The sequence below is a fragment of the Mobula hypostoma genome, chromosome 9 (assembly GCF_963921235.1).
Source record: "Mobula hypostoma chromosome 9, sMobHyp1.1, whole genome shotgun sequence".
Classification (NCBI taxonomy): Eukaryota; Metazoa; Chordata; class Chondrichthyes; order Myliobatiformes; family Myliobatidae; genus Mobula; species Mobula hypostoma.
This window is the reverse complement of record NC_086105.1, coordinates 142,731,724-142,753,088: the sequence shown is the minus strand read 5'-3', so window position 1 is coordinate 142,753,088 and position 21,365 is coordinate 142,731,724. Positions and strand designations below refer to the sequence as shown.

At 40.4% G+C, this 21,365-nt stretch overlaps 1 pseudogene; it reads left to right on the top strand.

Moving 5' to 3' along the window:
* Nucleotides 1-12,729, top strand: part of LOC134352126 (cytochrome P450 2K1-like) — a 38,640-nt pseudogene extending 25,911 nt beyond the window's left edge.
* The last annotated feature ends 8,636 nt before the right edge of the window (nucleotides 12,730-21,365 follow it).

Sequence of the window (21,365 nt, the reverse complement as noted above, 5' to 3'; positions counted from 1 at the left end):
TTCCTTTAATTATATGGGATACGCAGTCTGTTATTTCCTGGAAACAAGCTGTAACAGGGCAGGAAATCACACAACATTCACACAAACTGAGCCACATGTGTGAGAGACATCCCAATCTCACGGATTTGGCAGGGTGTACACGCTAACGTACACAACCGAAGAATGGTGGGTTTCTTGGTACTGAGTTGGGAGATTGCCAGCAATGGATAAGGAGCTGTTTCCTGAGACACCCAGGAATAAAGGGGGTTCATCCTTCGATACCAAATTGACTTTGAACTTTGAACTTTTGCATTAAGGCTGAGAGATATAAATGGTATCTGAGGGAGACCTCTCTCACCCAGAGATGGTAAGCACCTGGAATAAGTGTATGTTGAACCTACTCATATATTGGAGTAAGCTTGATTAAGCAGTGATACTTTAAGAAGCTGCGTTACTCAGGACTGACAGTAGAGGTCTGAGCACCTCTGAGAGACTGGTATTGTATGCTGCCTTCAGACACAACAACATGAGTCTCAACGTGGACAGGACCAAAATAAGGATTGTGGACTTCAGTGAGGTGGAATCCGACCACTTCTCACTGCACATAAACATCTCTTCTGTAGAGTTAGGAGCACCAAGTTTCTGGGAGTGCACATAACTGACAATCCAACCTGGTCCCTCAACACCACATCAGCGTCTCCACTTCCTGAAGAGATTGAGGCCAGTGAGGCTTCTCCTCTATTCTAGTGAATCTTTACAGAAGCACCATCGAGGGGGCCCTGACCAACTCCATCACTGTCTGCTACAGAAATTGCAAGGCGTCTGACTGCAACTCCCTACAGAGGGCTGCGAGAACTACTGAGAAGATGGTCGGGGTCTCTCTTGCACTCATCAGAGATATTTATCAGGAGTGATATGTCTGCAGGGGCCCAGGCATTGCTACTGATCCCTCTCACTTATCCAGCAATCTGTGACCTTCGACCATCAGGCAGGAGGTACAGTGGCATTAGGAGAATATCTATCTGGATCTGAAACCACTGAACACCCCGTCACAACCCAGGACTCATCACACATGAAGCGCCAGCAGCATTATACTTTTTAACTTGTCTCATAACTGTACCTTATTATTTCCTAATTTAATCGTGGAAATATAATTTGTGCTATGTGTGTGAGATTTCTGCACTGAGTTGTGCAGCTTGGCCTAGAAGAACGTTATTTCGTTTGGTTAAATGACAATAAACTGAACTTGAATGTGAAACTTCAGGTAAGTGAGTGACAGAGACGGAAATTTCAGAGGTCAATGCACTGCTGATTCCGTAAGGTTTCATAGCCAAGAAAGGTGTTGGGGATAAGCTCCCACTATCTATTAAATGCTCCCCATAGCATGCATCTCAAATAGGTTCTAACAATCAAGTCCAACTCCTGGCCTTCAAGTGTTGCTGAGCAACTGATCCTGGTGAAAATGTTTCCACTGGCAGCAGAAAGGGAAAAGCTGGGTTTCTGGTGTTACGTACCCCGTAACTGGGTTGCCAATCCAGCAGAAATGGATCACTCAGTTGGAGTCTGGATTACTGGAACTAAGTTTTATTAAAGAAATAAACAATACAGTACTCTAATAGTAAGGATATAAATGCAACAGGTTAGCAATGAATAGATTCTGCAGGGAGCGCTCATGGAGTGAGGTCGTCTTTCTGGCTTCGCTCCATTCCCGTTATCCTTTTTAACCTATGATCTCCTTGATTTAATCAACTTTAAATACACCAGAAGACTTACCTTATCTCTCTGACTTACTGATTATTTGATATCCTTTTGTCAACTGCATCTTTTGAGCTTAAAGAAATGAGTACGAGATCTAAAATCGAAGATGGGAAAGACGCTGATGGGAACGGAGGAAAGAAGAAAGGTGACTCTAAACAAACGGAATTAACTTACGAAGTTATGATGAAGTGTTTGGAGGAAATGTTTGAGCAGCATCGGATAAAATTATCTAAAAGTTTAACTGCTCAATTTGAACAACATCGTCAAAGCCTCAATGAAGATTTAAAATCAATCACGGATTCTTTGAAATCCCTGAATTCTGATGTTCAAAAACACGATGCAAAAATTTCTGAACTGGATACTAAATCTCAGAAGACGGATACCAAAGTTGAGATCTTAGAGAAGAATCTAGCTTCGACTACTAAACAGCTCCAACAACTTAAATCCAAAGTTATTGATCTTGAGAATCGATCGAGAAGACAAAATTTACGTTTAATTGGCTTACCCGAGGACGTTGAGGTTGGAGATCCTGTAATATTCTTTGCTCAACTTTTAAAGGATTCGTTCGGTTCAGTTTTTCCCAACGATCCTCCAGTACTCGACCGCGCCCATCGTATACCGTGGGTAAAGTCGGCAGCGGCTGTTTCCAAACCCAGACCAGTTATTCTTCGTTTCCATTATGTTAATGTTAAAGAACAACTTCTCCAGATCGCTCGTCGACAAGGAATGATCAAGTATCGTCAGCATTCCTTCAGGATAGTTCAAGACTACAGTCCTGAAGTGATGAAGGAACGACTGTCTTTTAAACCTTTAATGTCGGAATAGAAACATAGAAACATAGAAAATAGGTGCAGGAGTAGGCCATTCGGCCCTTCGAGCCTGCACCGCCATTTATTATGATCATGGCTGATCATCCAACTCAGAACCCCGCCCCAGCCTTCCCTCCATATCCCCTGACCCCTGTAGCCACAAGGGCCATATCTAACTCCCTCTTAAACATAGCCAATGAACTGGCCTCAACAGTTTCCTGTGGCAGAGAATTCCACAGATTCACCACTCTCTGTGTGAAGAAGTTTTTCCTAATCTCGGTCCTAAAAGGCTTCCCCTCTATCCTCAAACTGTGACCCCTCGTTCTGGACTTCCCCAACATTGGGAACAATCTTCCTGCATCTAGCCTGTCCAATCCCTTCAGGATCATATACGTTTCAATCAGATCCCCCCTCAATCTTCTAAATTCCAACGAGTACAAGCCCAGTTCATCCAGTCTTTCTTCATACGAAAGACCTGCCATCCCAGGAATCAATCTGGTGAACCTTCTTTGTACTCCCTCTATGGCAAAGATGTCTTTCCTCAGATTAGGGGACCAAAACTGCACACAATACTCCAGGTGTGGTCTCACCAAGGCCTTGTACAACTGCAGTAGTACCTCCCTGCTCCTGTACTCGAATCCTCTCGCTATAAATGCCAGCATACCATTCGCCTTTTTCACCGCCTGCTGTACCTACATGCCCACTTTCAATGACTGGTGTATAATGACACCCAGGTCTCGTTGCACCTCCCCTTTTCCTAATCGGCCACCATTCAGATAATAATCTGTTTTCCTATTTTTGCCACCAAAATGGATAACTTCACATTTATCCACATTAAATTGCATCTGCCATGAGTTTGCCCACTCACCGAACCTATCCAAGTCACCCTGCATCCTCTTAGCATCCTCCTCACTGCTAACACTGCCACCCAGCTTCGTGTCATCCGCAAACTTGGAGATGCTGCATTTAATTCCCTCATCCAAGTCATTAATATATATTGTAAACAACTGGGGTCCCAGCACTGAGCCTTGCGGTACCCCACTAGTCACCGCCTGCCATTCTGAAAAGGTCCCGTTTATTCCCACTCTTTGCTTCCTGTCTGCTAACCAATTCTCCAATGCTATCAAAAAAATCTCAAACCGGCACGACTGTACCCTGCACGACTCAGAATCTCTCTTCCCGATGGAAATCGTCGTGTCTTCCATTCTACAACTGCCACTCGAAGCTTTTTGGATGATAACTTCCCATCTGATACAGACACCCTCTCTTAATTTGTGTCTGGTGCTTCCAGCACCAATTTTTTTTCTCTCTGGTGTTTTTCTTCAAAATAAACCTTCTACTACTGTGCGATGAAGGTTTTTTATAAGTCTAAGATTTTTGTTCTTTGTTTATTACTATAGTGATTATTCTATAACTTATATAGAATATTTATCTCCTGTGAATAACATCATTTTCCCTTAGTTAACCTTTTGTTTTAACTTATCCTTTTTCATTATTACTAATGATCCGATCCGACGGTCATTTGTAGTTATATGTTTCCTATTTTTGATTTTCGCATAATTAAAATGGCGACTTGTCTTTCTTTTTCTATAATCTCCTTTTTTTTGGGACGCCATGTTCTTATGCTTCTTCTTCCCATAATCCATTTTTCTTACTTTGGAAGCGATTTTTTATTTACTCGCTTATAATTAACTAATTATATGTACTGATACTGTTTTTTTTATTTCATATATTTTAGTAATTTTTACTATGTAGACTAATTTACAATACTGTTTATTTTTCACATATATTAGTCTTCGGGAGGTCACTTATTTAACATATATTTTTGGAGTTGCCCCCTGCAGAAATGGGGTTAAAGTTAGTATTAGTGTTTTTTTTTCAGCCTTCTCTGGCTTAGTTCGGGGTTCTACTTGGGGTTGGGGGAGGGGGATGTCTTTTTCTTTTCTATTGGGCTGATTCAGAACTACAAAGATGTCCGCAGTGTCGAGATTTCCGGTTCCTCTCTAATCATGTATTCCTCTTCAGATTTCATGAGCTCACATTATGGTTAACCCCTTACTTACCAAAGGGTTAATTTTTAGTTATGGCTCATACTATTAATTTTGTCTCTTGGAATACAAATGGTATAAACCATCCAATAAAACGGAAAAAGATTTTCAAAGTGTTCCAAAGACTGAATGCTCATATTATTTTTGCACAAGAGACTCATGTAAGGAAAGAGGACAATCAACGCTTCTTTAAATTTTAGAAAATACAACAATACCATTCAAATGCTCAAGCCAAAATTAAAGGCGTTTCAATTTTTATTGATCCTTCAATTACATTTATTCATCAAGACATTATTTCAGATCCTAATGGCAGATTTCTGTTAATTACTGGGGTACTTTTTAATAAAAAGGTTGCTATGGTTAATGTTTACGCTCCGAATGTGGATTATCCTGAATTCTTTAAACACTTACTCACTTCCTTTCCTAATTTAAATGAGTTTATGTTGATAATGGGCGGTGATTTTAATTTATGTTTGAATCCCATGCTGGACAGATCCATAGGTAGTCCGGCTTTACCGAATAAGTCGGCTACTATTATTAACTCTCTTATGTTGGATTCTGGGATTTCAGAAATTTGGAGATTTCTATATCCAAATGATAAGGAATTCTCCTTTTTTTCACATGTACATAATTTTTTTCCCGTATTGTTTATTTTCTGATTGACTCTCGTTTGATTCCATATGTAGTTGATTGTAATTATGACATTATTGCTATTTCAGATCATGCTCCAATGAAACTTTCCATCAAGCTAATGGATACCTTTTGTACTAGCAGACAATGGCAATTTAACCCTATTTTGCTTCAAGATCAGGACTTTGTCAAATTTGTAAAGGAGCAGATTGATTTCTTTTTAACTAATACTACAGAAGAAGTTTCCAACGGAACTGTTTGGGATGCCTTTAAAGCTTATATCCGTGGTCAAATTATTTCCTATTCGGCTGGTTTGAAAAGACGTATTAACAATGAAATACTTCTGTTGGTTGATAAAATTAAAGAAGTCGATAAAAAATATGCTATTTCTCCCAGTAAGGAGCTGTACAAACACAGAGTGGAACTCCAATTGGAGCATAGTTTATTATTAACATCCTCGATTGAAAATCAATTAATGAGAACTAGAAGTGATTTTTATATTCATAGCGATAAATCGGGTAAATTACTGGCTAACCAATTGAAATTTGATTTGGCTAAACGTCAAATTACTAAGATTCGTAAACAGGATGATACTTTCACAGTTGATCATGTTGGGATAAACCAAACCTTTCAAGAATTTTATACCTCTTTATATCACTCTGATTTTCCTCATGATTCTAATTTCATGCACGATTTTTTAAGTAAATTGAGTTTTCCGAAACTATCACCTGAAGATTGCCTATCATTAGAAACTTCCATTTCAGAGGAAGAAATAATAACTGCAATCTCATCATTGAATTCCGGTAAAGCACCCGGTCTGGATGGGTTTACAGTGGAATTTTTAAATTTTTTTTCCTCCATTCTTTCTTCTAAGTTGTCTAGAATATTCAAGGAAGCAATCAGCTTAGGTAAATTACCACAATCGTTTTATGAAGCCTCTATTTCCTTAATTCTTAAAAAGAATAAAGATCCTACTGATTGTGCATCATACAGACCGATATCTCTTCTGAATGTAGACTCTAAAATTTTTTCAAAAATTCTAGCAACTAGACTAGATTTGAGGTGTTACCTCAAATTATTTCTATGGATCAAACCGGATTTATTAAAAATCGCTATTCATCCTTTAATATTAGGAGATTAATGAATATTGTTTACACCCCCTCATTTACTACCCCGGAATGTATTATCTCATTAGATGCCAAGAAAGCCTTTGACAGAGTTGAATGGCCTTATTTATTTAATGTTCTTGAGAAATTTAATTTTAATTTGACATTATCTTGGATTAAATTGTTATATTACTCCCCGGTAGCCTCGGTTTGTACAAATAATTATAGGTCTCCTTTTTTTCCTCTTTTTCGTGGTACTAGGCAAGGTTGCCCTCTTAGTCCTTTACTATTTAATATTGCTATTGAACCTTTAGCAATTGCTATTCGTGACTCGCCAAATATTGTTGGTATTACCCGTGGAAACGAAATACATAAATTATCATTATATGCAGATGATTTGTTGTTATACATCTCTAACCTGGAGAAGTCAATTCCTGCTATCCTAGATCTGTTAGCTCAATTTAGTAACTTCTCTGGTTACAAATTGAATCTTAGTAAGAGTGAATTATTCCCTTTAAATAAGCATGTACCTATTTATGGACATTTACCATTTAAATTGGTTACTGATTCATTTATATATTTAGGGATAACAATTACGAAAAAGTATAAAGATTTATTTAAAGCTAATTTTTTACCTTTAATTGATCAGATTAAACTTTTATTTACCAAATGATCCCCAATCTCTTTGTCTTTGATTGGTCCGATTAATGCTATTAAGATGATCATTTTGCCTAAATTTTTGTATATATTCCAATCGGTTCCAATTTTTATCCCAAAATCTTTTTTTGATAACGTAGATTCAAAAATTTCCTCTTATATTTGGCAGAATAAAAATCCTAGGTTAGGTAAAAGGTATCTACAGAAATCTAAAAAGGAGGCGGGGGGCTCGCCCTCCCGAATTTTAGATTCTATTATTGGGCAATTAATATTCGATATTTAAAATTTTGGTTACAAGATTTGGACGCATCTTTAAACCCTTATTGGGTAAATCTTGAATCTAATTCATTACAAGGGTTCTCCTTGGGTTCGGTTTCAGGAACTTTACTTCCTTTTACTTCTTTTAAATCATATAAACAAATGAACAACCCAATAGTTAAGCATACTTTACGTATATGGTTTCAATTCCGAAGATTTTTTGGGTTTAATCAATTTATTCTAGCAACTCCTATTATATCAAATTTTCTTTTTCAACCTTCTATGATGGATCAAGCTTACTTTGATTGGAAAACCAAAGGTATAATATCTTTTCGCGATTTATTCTTGGATAACTGTTTTATGTCTTTTGATCAACTCTCTAATAAATATAACTTACCCAGATCTCACTTTTTTAGATATCTACAGATTAGAAACTTTTTAATTACTGTCTCTCCTAATTTTCCACATCCATATCCAATGGACACTTTGGAAAAAATCTTAGATTTAAATCTCTCTCAGAAAAGTGTAGTAACAATTATATATAATATAATTATGAATCTATGTCCTGATGCTTCTAATAAAATCAAAGCTGACTGGGAAAGAGAACTTGAGATTAATATACCGACTGAAAAATGGGAAAAAATTCTTCAGTTGGTGAATTCATCCTCTGTATGTGCTAAGCATAGGTTGATACAGTTTAAAGTAGTGCACCGGGCTCATATGTCCAAAGATAAACTATCTCATTATTACTCTTATATTAATCCAACATGTGACAGATGTCATTTTGAGATAGCTTCTTTAACCCACATGTTCTGGTCATGTCCCTTGTTGGAGAAATATTGGAAAGATATTTTCGATATTATTTCAACGGTCTTAAATATAGACTTACAACCTCATCCAATTACTGCTATCTTTGGACTACCAATGATAGACTTAAATAATTTAACCTCTTCATCACGAAGGATGATTGCATTTCTTACTTTAATAGCTAGAAGGTCCATTTTGTTGAATTGGAAAGAGATTAACCCTCCTACTGTATTTCATTGGTTTTCACAAACTATGGTGTGTTTGAATTCGGAGAAAATTAGAAGTGCAGTTTATGACCCTTCAATTAAGTTTGAAAAAACTTGGAGGCCATTCATTCAGCATTTTCATTTGATGTAATTTGATCATTTCCAAACTTGTTTTATCTCCCTGTACTGTTGTTGGAGGGGATTGGAGTCGTCGACACTAAGGTTTTCTTCTTTTCCATTTTTAAGTTGTTAGTTTTGCCCAAGTCTTTTAGGTTAGTTGACTAATTTTGTTTTTCTTTGGGGATGGGTTTTTTTTTGTTTTGTTTTTTTTTCTTTTTCATTTTTTTTTCCAGTTTTTTTTTATTTTGTATTATCCGTGGTTAGTTCTACATGTTTGGGAGCTTTGTTAATTTCCACTACTTGGTTTTGCAATTAATTTTTTTAAGTGTAACATTACATCTCCTTCTATTTGTATTATGGCTATGTTCTGTTTCTGTATTTTGAAATTAATAAAAAGATTGAAAAAAAAGAAAAAAAGCAATGAATAAACACACATGTACACAGAACTAGGATAATAGGATCAATCGAGCTCTATCGCAGTCTAGGGGTAAAATGATCAATCACAAGTGACAGAGTTCAATTTAGTTCAGTTTGCAGTAATCGTTGTTGTGCCGTTGAAGAGAGAGAGAGCAAATGCTGATATTCAAATCGGATTCAACAGACCTTTGATATTCCTCGCAGTTAGCTTTCGGACGAGCCCTTGTAATGTCTTCTGAGGTCACTGACTGTGACCCCTCCGTTTCAGATATGATCGTTCCTCAGCGGTGAACCCGGCACCCAGGCAAGGGTGGACACACACACCAGGTTCCCGCCGACCGTATCTTTCCACCCTGTGCGTCTATGGCTGGCCCCGCGATCAGTCCTCCAAAAACTCCCACCAACTTGTGGGGGCACACCGCTTCCAGGGTCTCGTTACCTCGTGGTGTCATGTGTGGTGTCTGTTGCCTTAGCGAACTTGTCTCTTTTTATCCCCCTGCTGGGGTATCGCCTGTCCATCACTTCAAACAGTTCAGGATCAAAGGAGCCAGTCTTGACAATCCTCAGACCAGTGTCTCCTTCCGTTAAACTCTCTCGTCTCTTCATTAACATTTCCAAATGCTGCTCCATTGTCTTACTTATCTCTCTCTCCTGAAGACAGGTGGCAGATCAACTGATGATCCCACTGGTGATAGCACAGGACAGTTAACATCTTAGTCTATGTGTACTTTTGTCACCCTCTTTTCTCACACTGGCACCTATAAACCAGCCAGTTCAAGAAGATGGAGCTCATCAGACATGCTTGGCAGCTCATCTAGGAGAAGAAAACATCGGATTTCAAACCTTCACTGCCTAGGAGCTCTGCCCACTCGGGGAAGGGTTGGAATCCATAAGGCAGTTGTACATTGAGTTCAACACTGACTAGCAACTCCAGTGATGCCACTGGTGCCAAACTGAATTGGTGTTTGTCATTCCTTTGGATTTTGTGGTGTATTGTGTAGTGAGGAGAGGCTGTTGATAGGCAAACATGCAGTCAACAGGATGAGTTGCAATGTAAAAGCTGGACGGCAGAGCATCAATGGCTGAAATTTATGGAAGCAATATGGAAGGCACAGGATATATACATCCCAAAGGGGAAGAAGCATTCTCGGGCCAAAATTACACAATCCTGGCTAACAAGAGAAGTCAAAACCAACAGAAAAGCCAAAGAAAGGACATATAATAGAGCAAAAATTAGTGGTTAGAGGATTAGGAAAGTTTTAAAAACCAACAGAATGCAACTAAAACAATTCGTTAGAAAGATAAAGATGGAATACAAAAGTGAGCTAGCCGATAATATTAAAGAGGATACCAAAAGATTCTTCAGATACATAAAGTGTCAAACAGAGCTGAGAGTGGATATGGGTCCCTGGAACATGATGCTGGAGAGGTAGTAACAGCGGTCAAGGAAATGGCAGACGAACTAATTAAGTATTTTGCGTCAGTCTTCACTCTGGAAGATACTGTCAGAATGGTGGAAGTTCCAGCTGTCAGGGGTCATGAAGTGTGTGATTGCCATTACGAGATGGAAGGTTCTTGGGAAACTGAAATGTCTGAAGGTAGCTGAGTCACCTGGACCAGATGGTGAACACCCCAGAGTACAGAAAAGCTGGCTGAACAGATCGTAGAGGCATTAGTAATGATCTTCCAAGAATCACTATATCGTATGGTCTTATGGTCTTTGGATTGATCAGCTGTGTGGATCATGAGAGCCTGCTACATGGGCAATAGCTATCCCTCCATATCATACTGCCCTGACCAGCGTATCACATAGACAGCTAGGATACAACATCCATGGTTGACCTTGACCAATGCCTTGACCTTGACCTTGACCTTGACCTCAGAATGCACTGAAGATGGGGACACAGTTGATCTTGGCTGATTAAAGGATATTGGAGATCTGTTAGAGGTACAAATGTACCAGAAGTGTGGAATATTTACCAGGTTTGTTAATTCTGTTCTAGTGAAAATACTCCCAGTGATAATTCTCGAAGGGAATAACAATCTAATATGTAAATTACATTCTTAGGGCACACCAGTGATCCCTTTGCTAACCTCGGTGCTGTATGACAAAACTCAATGGGAAACCCCAAATGACTTCAACCCTTCCAACTTTCTGGATGCTGATGGGAAGTTTGTGAAGAGAGATGCCTTTGTTCCTTTTTCAATGGGTAAGAAGTTTAAATTACTGGATTGTTGGTTAGTGGGATTTCTCCTCTGACCTTGGCCCATTTGTTGGAAGGATTGTTTATATCAGATGGTAAAGCAAACATATGTAGATGGTGGAAAATAAGTCATAGTCATTGAGCATGGAAACAGGCCATTCTGCCCACTATTCTATGCCAACCATTGTGCACCAATCAGTATCAATCACATCTTCCAGAACTTGTAACTCTATTTTCTATTCTATTTCAGTGATTATCCACATGTTTCCTAAATGTTGTCAACGACTCTGCTTCTGCTACTGTCTCAGGCAGTGATCCTGTCTATACCCCTCAGTTTTATAACTGCAATCAAACACTCCGTGGCCACTTTATTAGGTACACCTGCTCGTCAATTCAAAATTCTAATTAGCCAATCATGTGGCAGCAACTCAGTGCGTAGAAACAAACAGACATGGTCAAGAGGTTCAGTGTTGTTCAGAGCAAATATCAGAATGGGGAAGAAATGTGACCTCAGTGACTTTGTCAGAGGAATGATTGTTGGCACCAGACAGGGTGGTTTGGATATCTCAGAATCGACTGACCTCCTAGGATTTCATGCACAACAGTCTCTAGCGTTTGCAAAGAATGGTGTGAGAAACAAAAAGCATCAGTGACTGGCAGTTCAGTGGGAAAAAATGCCTTGTAATTAAAAGGGGTCAGGGAAGAAAGGCCAGACTGGTTTAAGCTGACAGAAAGGCAACAGTAACTCAAATAACCATGTGTTACAACACTGGTGTGCAGAAGAGCACCTCTGAATGTACAACATGTTGAACCGTCAAGTGGATGGACTACAACAGCAGAAGACAATGGACATACACACAGTGGTCACTTTATTAGGTACTGGAGCTACTTAATAAAGTGGCCACAGAGTGTAGATTCATGGTGTTACATAGCACAGAAACACATCTCCTCCTATACTGCCTCACTCAAGGGAAAACCATCATAACCTTCCTCATGACTAAAGTGCTTCTTCCAGGGGACATCCCAGAGAAGTCCGCAGTCCCCGCTCCAGCACTATCACATTGTGAAAGAAAAACGGGGTATTATGGAAATACTCAGTAGGTCAATCAGCGTCAATAATGGGTTATGAAAGTTAACATTTCAGCTAATGTCTTTTGGTGGAACTAGGAATACTTGGGAAGCAATGGTTGAAGTTGCAGAGAAGTGGGGATCCATCTGGAGGATGAAGGGAATGTCCATGACAGGGTGAAGATCAAGAGAAACTAAAGATGAAGATGCTGGCTGAGTGAGTGACAAAGACACATGGGGAGGGGCAGATAAGCTGACGAGAGGAGGTGAATAAGGACAGGGGAATATGGCGAGAATGATGGGAAACACACAATGGTTGGAAATCTGAATTGAAAGAGAAAGCAGAGAACTTACAGCAAGCCAGGCGGCATCTGTAGAGAGAGAAATACTGTTACCTTGCATTCCCATTATGAATGTTACTGTTCAGTGTCTTGGGGTGAGGGTGAATAACTCTGGTTTTTGAAAATTGACATTGTTTTGCAGGATGCAGGGCCTGTGCGGGGGAGACCCTGGCCAGGATGGAGCTTTTTCTGTTCTTTACCATCCTGATACAAAGGTTCAGGTTTCAAGTTCCACCGAATGTTACCAATCTGGAGCTTACATCTGGTGTGGGCTTCATCTCGTTCCCAAAGTACCAGAACGTGTGTGCAGTTCGTCGCTGATGCAAACACATCATTTCATGACTTGTCTTGTTTTATCTCCTTTTCATTATTTTTGTAACCCTCTCATCAGAGCTCGTATACAAACTTAGCTCTTTAGCTCTCTGCTAATAGCCATGTGACTCAGTGATGAGAAGGCTACCTTTCATAAGTTCATAAGTAACACACGTTTAGGGTTGGTATGATTTGGTGTTCAACCAAACAGGATAGTTTGGATGTTCATAATTAAGGGACATGGGTTGTAGTGAATACTGTGTAAAATACTGCTCAGGCACAATTTTTGGTAGCCAAGCACTGCGTAAAATTAGAAAGAAAGTATATTTACCACATTGTCAACATTAACAAACAGTTACCAAAAAAGTAAAAGAAAAATAAAAGGGCTAATTCATCTTCAGAAAGATAAAAAGAATGGAGGATTAGCTTTACCAACCTTTAGATTTTATTATTGGGCACTTAATATAAGAAATCTTACATTTTGGTTATATTACACTAATCATGAGGATTGCCCCGATGTGGGTTTTTTTTAGAAGCTAACTGTGTTAATAAATTTTCTATTATTTCTTTTCTTGGATCCTCACTTCTTTTGTCTCTGAGAAAGTTAACTGATAATCTGGTAGTTAAACACATTATGAGAATTTGGATACAATTCTGAAAATACTTTGGCTTATTGAGATTTTCTCTTTTGAGTCCCATTTTTTCTGATTATATTTTTAAACCCTCTATGATTGATGTGGCTTTCAAAGAATGGGATAGATTAGGTATTAAATGCTTTCAGGACTTGTTTGTAGAAAGAAGTCTCTTTTCATTTGAACAACTGTCAACTAAATGTAGTTTACCCAAAATTCATTTTTTTCAATACCTACAAATAAGAGATTTTTTACGGTCTCAAATAAGTACATTTCCTAAAAGTCCTGATAAGAATCTACTAGATGTAATTTTTAATTTGAAACATTTTTATAATGAATCTATATCTAACATTTATAATATGCTGTTGGGAATGATTAGATTAGATTAGATTATGAGGACACGCAGTCCTCTTTTATTGTCATTTAGTAATGCATACATTAAGAAATGATATAATTTGTTCCTCCAGAATGATATCACAGAAGCACAAGACAAACAAGAATGAGAAGTGTTCCTTTAGATAAAATTAAAAATCTCTGGGACCTGGATTTACAGGCTTCAATTTCTGAGGAAACTTGGAGACAAATTTTTAAATTGGTTAACACTTCATCATTATGTGCCCGCCACTGTCTCCTACAATTTAAGGTGGTCCATAGGGCCCATATGACCAAGGATAAGTTGTCTCGTTTTTATTTAGATATATCTCACTATTGTGATAAATGTAATAATGGAGAAGCTTCACTCATTCATATAGAATCATAGAACCATAGAAACTACAGCACAGAAACAGGCCTTTTGGCCCTTCTTGGCTGTGCCAAACCATTTTCTGCCTAGTCCCACTGACCTGCACACGGACCATATCCCTCCATACACCTCCCATCCATGTATCTGTCCAATTTATTCTTAAATGTTAAAAAAGAACCCATATTTACCACCTCATCTGGCAGCTCATTCCATACTCCCACCACTCTCTGTGTGAAGAAGCCCACCCTAACATTCCCTTTAAACTTTTCCCCCCTCACCCTTAACCCATGTCCTCTGGTTTTTTTCTCCCCTTGCCTCAGTGCTTGCATTCACTCTGTCTATACCCATCATAATTTTATATACCTCTATCAAATCTCCCCTCATTCTTCTACGCTCCAGGGAATAAAGTCCCAACCTATTCAACCTTCCACTGTAACTGAGTTTCTCAAGTCCCGGCAACATCCTTGTAAACCTTCTCTGCACTCTTTCAACCTTATTTATATTCTTCCTGTAATTTGGTGACCAAAACTGAACATAATACTCCAGATTCGGCCTCACCAATGCCTTATACAACCTCATCATAACATTCCAGCTCTTATACTCAATACTTTTATTAATAAAGGCCAATGTACCAAAAGCTCTCTTTACGACCCTATCTACCTGTGACGCCACTTTTAGGGAACTTTGTATCTGTATTCCCAGATCCCTCTGTTCCACTGCACTCCTCAGTGCCTTACCATTAACCCTGTATGTTCTACCTTGGTTTGTCCTTCCAACGTGCAATACCTCACACTTGTCAGTATTAAACTCCATCTGCCATTTTTTAGCCCATTTTTCCAGCTGGTCCAAGTCCCTCTGCAGGCTCTGAAAACCTTCCTCACTGTCTACTACACCTCCAATCTTTGTATCATCAGCAAACTTGCTGATCCAATTTACCACATTATCATCCAGATCATTGATATAGATGACAAATAACAATGGACCCAGCACCAATCCCTGTGGCACACCACTAGTCACAAGCCTCCACTCAGAGAAGCAATTCTCTACCACCACTCTCTGGCTTCTTCCATCGAGCCAATATCTAATCCAATTTACCACCTCTCCATGTATACCTAGCGACTGAATTTTCCTAACTAACCTCCCATGCGAGACCTTGTCAAAGGCCTTACTGAAGTCCACGTAGACAATATCCACTGCCTTCCCTTCATCCACTTTCCTGGTAACCTCCTCGAAAAACTCCAATAGATTGGTCAAACATGACCTACCACGCACAAAGCCATGTTGACTCTCCCTAATAAGTTCCAGTCTATCCAAATGCTTGTAGATTCTGTCTCTTAGTACTCCCTCCAATAACTTACCTACTACCGACGTTAAACTTACTGGCCTATAATTTCCCGGATTACTTTTCGATCCTTTTTTAAACAACGGAAGAACATGAGCCACTCTCCAAACCTCCGGCACCTCACCTGTAGACAGCGACATTTAAGATATTTCAGCCAGGGCCCCTGCAATTTCAACACTAGTCTCCTTCAAGATCCGAGGGAACACCCTGTCAGGTCCCGGGGATTTATCCACTTTAATTTTCCTCAAGACAGCAAGGACCTCCTCCTTTTCAATCTGTACAGTTTCCATGATCTCACTACTTGTTTCCCTTAATTCTATAGACTTCATGCCAGTTTCCCTAGTAAACACAGATGCAAAAAACCTATTTAAGATCTCCCCCATTTCCTTTGGTTCCCCACATAGCCGACCACTCTGATCTTCAAGAGGACCAATTTTATCCCTTACAATCCTTTTTGCTCTTAATATACCTGTAAAAGCTCTTTGGATTATCCTTCACTTTGACTGCCAAGGCAACCTCATGTCTTCTTTTAGCCCTCCTGGTTTCTTTCTTAAGTATTTTCTTGCACTTCTTATACTCCTCAAGCACCTTATTTACTCCCTGTTTCCTATACACGTCATACAACTCCCTCTTCTTCTTTATCAGAGTTGCAATATCCCTTGAGAACCAAGGTTCCTTATTCCTATTCACTTTGCCTTTAATCCTGACAGGAACATACAAATTCTGCACTCTCAAAATTTCTGCTTTGAAGGCTTCCCACCTACCGATCACATCCATGCCAGAGAACAACCTGTCCCAATCCATGCTTTTTAGATCCTTTCTCATTTCTTCAAATTTGGCCGCCTTCTGTTCTGGACATGCCAGAGTTTTGGAAAATATTGGAAAGAAGTATTTCAAACTTTTTCGATACTTTTCAAAGTAAACTTTAAGACTAATCCTTTGACCGCTTTATTTGGTATTGTTGGAGGGAAGGATATTATTTTGGAGTGGTCTGACTTGCACATTTTGGCTTTTTTGTCTCTTATGGCCAGAAGGACGCTCTTGCTTAAATGGAAAGATGCGGCCCCTCCTATTCACGTTCAATGGTTACGTGATGTGATGTCATGTTTAAATTTAGAGAAGATTCAATGTTCAGTCTCTGAATCTAGCCAAGACGTTCAAACATTGTTGGGAACTTTTTTGAATTATTTTCAAAACCTTTGATTTGCTGTTAGAGCACTGATGATGACTAATAATTTTTTTTTCCTTTTTTTTCTTTACTAATCAGCTTCAGCCTTGGTAGTGGGTTAGGTTTTTTAAATATAATAAAATTACTACATTTCAATGTTACAAATTAATTTGTATGAATATAGGGTAAGGAGTCTTTATATGTGATTTAGTATAATATATTGATATATATTTTTTCTTGTACTCTGCATTCTAATATGTAAAATTAATAATAAAAATATTGGAAAGAAATAGGAAGCGAGGGAAGTGTGCTGGGCTGCAGGTAAGCTCGAAATGCACAGGCTTCAGACCCCCAATCCGACAGTCCTGTGAGCGGATGTACAGTCTCTAGAAAATAAAACTGAAGACATCGCAGCAAAATTGCTGTACCAGACAGACACTGGCGACCACTATGCTTCATGGAAACATAGTTACCCCCGCCATTTCAAATGCAGCACAGTAGCTCGATGGCTTCACCATTCACCATGAAGACAGGACAGCTCAGCCTTTTAAAGACAGAGATGGAGTATACTTTATGATTAACTGCACAGACATGGCAGTTCTGTCTCAGTACTGCTCACCTGATCTGGAACATCTAGCAGTCATGTGTGGTCCTTTTTATCTGCCAAGGGAGTGTTCCGCCACCATCCTTGTAGCGGTGTAAATTCCACTTCAGGCCAACTTCAGGCTTGAACTGGAGAAGCTAAGCTCCATAATCAGCGGGTAACCTGATGCCTTCACTATCTTTGTGGGATTTTCAACCAGGCCAGCTTGAAGAAGTCTCTGAACAACTGCCACCAACATACCACCTGTGGGACCATAGCCTCCAACATATATGACCACGGCTATACCATCATCAAGAGCACTTACCGTGCCATCCCTTGCTCTCACTTTGGAAAGTCCGATACCCTGGTTGCACATCTACCTCCTGTATATAGGCAGAAATTAAAGACCGCAGCACCAGTGGTGAGGACCAAGAAGGTATTATCAGGGGAGGCAGAGAAGTGCTTAAAGCAGCGGTCCCCAACCACCGGGCCGCAAAGCATGCGCTACCGGGCCGCGAGGAGATTTGGCCATATGAGTCAGCTGCACCTTTCCTCATTCCCTGTCACGGCCACTGTTGAGCCATTACGCATGCGAGATCATTACCCGCGCGTCATCCATTTCAGTGCGGGAAGGAGATCAACTCCTCGAGCTTGCAAATGATAGCGGGTTGGAAAGTATGACATAACATCTCTGCCAGCATTCTGGATCAAAGTCAAGGCTAAAAATCCTGAGTTAGCCACGAAAGCACTGAAAACGTTGCTTCCATTTCCAACGTATCTCTGCAATGAATGCAACGAAAACTAAATTGCGGAATAGACTGGACATAAGGAACCCCCTTCGACTATCGCTGTCTCCTGTCACCCTTCGATAGGACCGTGTTGTTGCAGGAAAACAAGCCCAGGGCTCCTACTGATTCAGTGATATTGGTGTGTTGCAATGATTTTATATGTTCATACGGGGAAAATGTGTGCTGTATGTTTAATATCCAAACGTTACTTAAAATGTTATGATGCTATTGACTTATATAACCATATAGAATTACAGTTCGGAAACAGGCCATTTCTCCCCTTCTAGTCCGTGCTGAACGCTACTCTCACCTAGTCCCACCGACCTGCACTCAGCCCATAACCCTCCATTCCTTTCCTGTCCATATACCTATCCAATTTTTCTTTAAATGATAATATCGAACCTGCCTCTACCACTTCTACTGGAAGTTCGTTCAACACTTACTTCAAGCTTCCCTGTCCTCCCCCGATAATTGACTTATCACTATATTTAAGCGAGGAAAATATGCGCTGTGTGTTTAATATTAAATTCGTTAGATAAACCCTTTTAAAAAAGAAATTGAGTGTATTAGCCACTTATCACCGATATTCCGGTCGTGATTAACACCCCCCACCCCCCTCCACCGAGCAGAATCGCCAAAAACGACTTGTAGAAAAAAACCGTACACGCATGCACACTGGTGCCCGCGCAAGGCTTCATGGTCATCGTAGTCTTTCTCGGGGTAAACCCAGCGTATTTGACTGCTACTCTTGTCCGTTGGCAACCCTACCCCCCCCCCCACCCCACCCCGGTCGGCCCGTCCGCAAGAATATTGTCAATATGAAACCGGTTCGCAGTGCGAAAAAGTTTGGGGACCCCTGGCTTAAAGGACTGCTTTCAATCAGTGGACTGGATGATATTCAGGGATTCATTTTCAAGTCTTATTGAATACACCAGAGTTATCACCAACTTCATCAAGACTTGTGTGGATGAGTGTGTGCCTTCAAGAACATACCTGACATGCCAAAAGCAAAGGCCATGGTTGAACCACGGGATTTGAAGTCTGCTGAGGGCTAGTGAGATTTCCTAATCTCACAGTAGGTCTACAGCAGATGTAACTACACTGGCTCTCCACTTGGCCTTGCATTGCCTGGAAAATACTAATACTTAGGTCAGGCTGCTGTTTATTGTCTACAGCTCAGCGTTTAAGACAATTGTACCATCAGTTCTAATCAAAAAGGTCCAAAACCTGGGCCTCTGTACCTCCCTCTGCAACTGGATTCTAGACCTTCTCACCAGGAGACTGTGCAGGTCAGAAATAACATCTCCTGCTCACTGACAATCAGCAGTGGTGCATCTTAAGCATGCATGCTTAGCCCACTGCTCTACTCTCTGTATAACTACTGTGTGGCCAGGCACAGCTCAAATGCAACCTATAAATTTGCCGACGACACAACTATTGTTGGCAGAATTTCAGATGGTGATAGGGATGCATACAGGAGCAAGATAGATCGGCTGGTTGAGTAGTGTCACAACAACAACCTTATATTCAGCGTCGGTAAAACCAAGGAATTTATTGTGGAATTCAGGGAGGGTAACTTGGGGGATGACAGACTAGTCTACGTCGAGGCTTCAGAAGCTGTAAGTTAAAGCCCTTTGCTCCAGGTATCTCTATAGATGCAGCTCGTTAGCCTCTCGCTAACAGCCACCGGACCCAGCTGTGATAAAGCCACCTTTCGCAGGCTCCGTACGTCTAGGGCAGATATGACTTGGGGCCCACCAAACCCGAGAAGTTAGGATATCCTCCGCCTGTGCGAGGGAGACCCTGGCCAGGACGGAGCTTTTTCTTTTCTTTACCATCCTGATACAAAGGTTCAGGTTTCAACTTCCACCAAACGTTATCAATCTGGAGCTTGTGTCTGGCGTGGGCTTCACCTCATTCCCAAAGTACCGGAACGTACGTATGTGCAGTCTGTCGCTGAAGCAAACACATCATTCTGTGGCTTGTCATCTTTTTCTCCTTTTCATTACCTTCATAATCACCACAAAAAAATGTGTTCCTTTATGTGGAATGTGGCATTCATCATGAGGCTGAATTATAGAAGAGCAATAAGCAGTAGCTTATTAATCTTAATGCAAATCACCATACACATTCCTGAGATTGGAACACACCATGAATGGGTAAATGCCTGAATTGAGCAGATGATTTAGATGGTCACATGGCACTGCCCTCCCCATCCTGCCCCCTATCTCACAGGCCATTCACAAAAAATGAATAAAATAACATTCTTTGAATCTTTCTAATGATATTCAGTGATCCACATAACATTAATGATATTTGGTGCAATGAGGTGTTTAATATCAAACAACATATTTGGCCAGAGGGACATACTCTTCCCATTAGACAAACCCTTGATGAATTTCAGCGCCCCACCTCTGAGCTATAACTCGGTGTGCGGCAATCTCAGACTCAGAAGGTTCAAGGTTTATGTCCCACACCAGGGATTTCAGCGCAAAGTGGAAGTGGTGGCGGGAGAGGTATCCGGTAACGGTGGTAGGAGAGACATCTGGTTATAGAAACATATAAAATCTACAGCACAATCCAGGCCCTTTGGCCCACAAAACTGTACTGAACATATCCTTATATTAGAAGTTACCTGGGGGTTCCGGTGACGGCGTCGTTCAGCTTAAATCAACAGCTCCTCCGGAAAAACAGATATTTTGCCCCGTTAATGCATGAAATCTAAGACCTTTCGAACATATCTGAATTGATAAAGGGAGGGGAGCAAGAATGGAGATTTTAAAAAGCCCCACTGCGGAGCCTGTGGAAGAGAGGGGGGGCAGCGCGCGGCGGCGAGGCTGACGCGGGGCCTCGCGCGGGCGAAGCGGCAAATATGAAGAAGATTCTAGAAGAGATAAGGGAAGCCCAAACAGATCTAAAACAGCCAGTCAGTGATATAAAGTCAGAGCTCGCCACCGTCAATCAGAAAATAGCCGTGGCGGAGACTCGAATTGAGAAGGTGGAAGATCGCGTGCAAAACGTGGAACGGATACTAAAGCAAGACGATAAAAATAATAAATCAACTGGAAAGTAAATTGCTTGACCAGGAGGGAAGATAGCGACGGGAAAATATCGGGATTTATAATGTTCCCGAAGGAGCGGAGGGATTGTCGATGATGGACTTTGTAGACAAGCTGCTGCGGGAAGCGCCGGAGATTCCCCCGAATATGGAGATGGAAATAGAACGGACAATAGAATGGAAATAGAAATCATTTCTGTGTAATGGACGTAGTTTTTTTTACTTACTTTTATAGGTACTGCGGCGAGGGCCCTCAACAGACAGGTTCTCTCGCCCAGCGGCCTGCCGGAGACAAAGTAAACCGCGATCCATTGTGCTAAAATTTCTCCGAT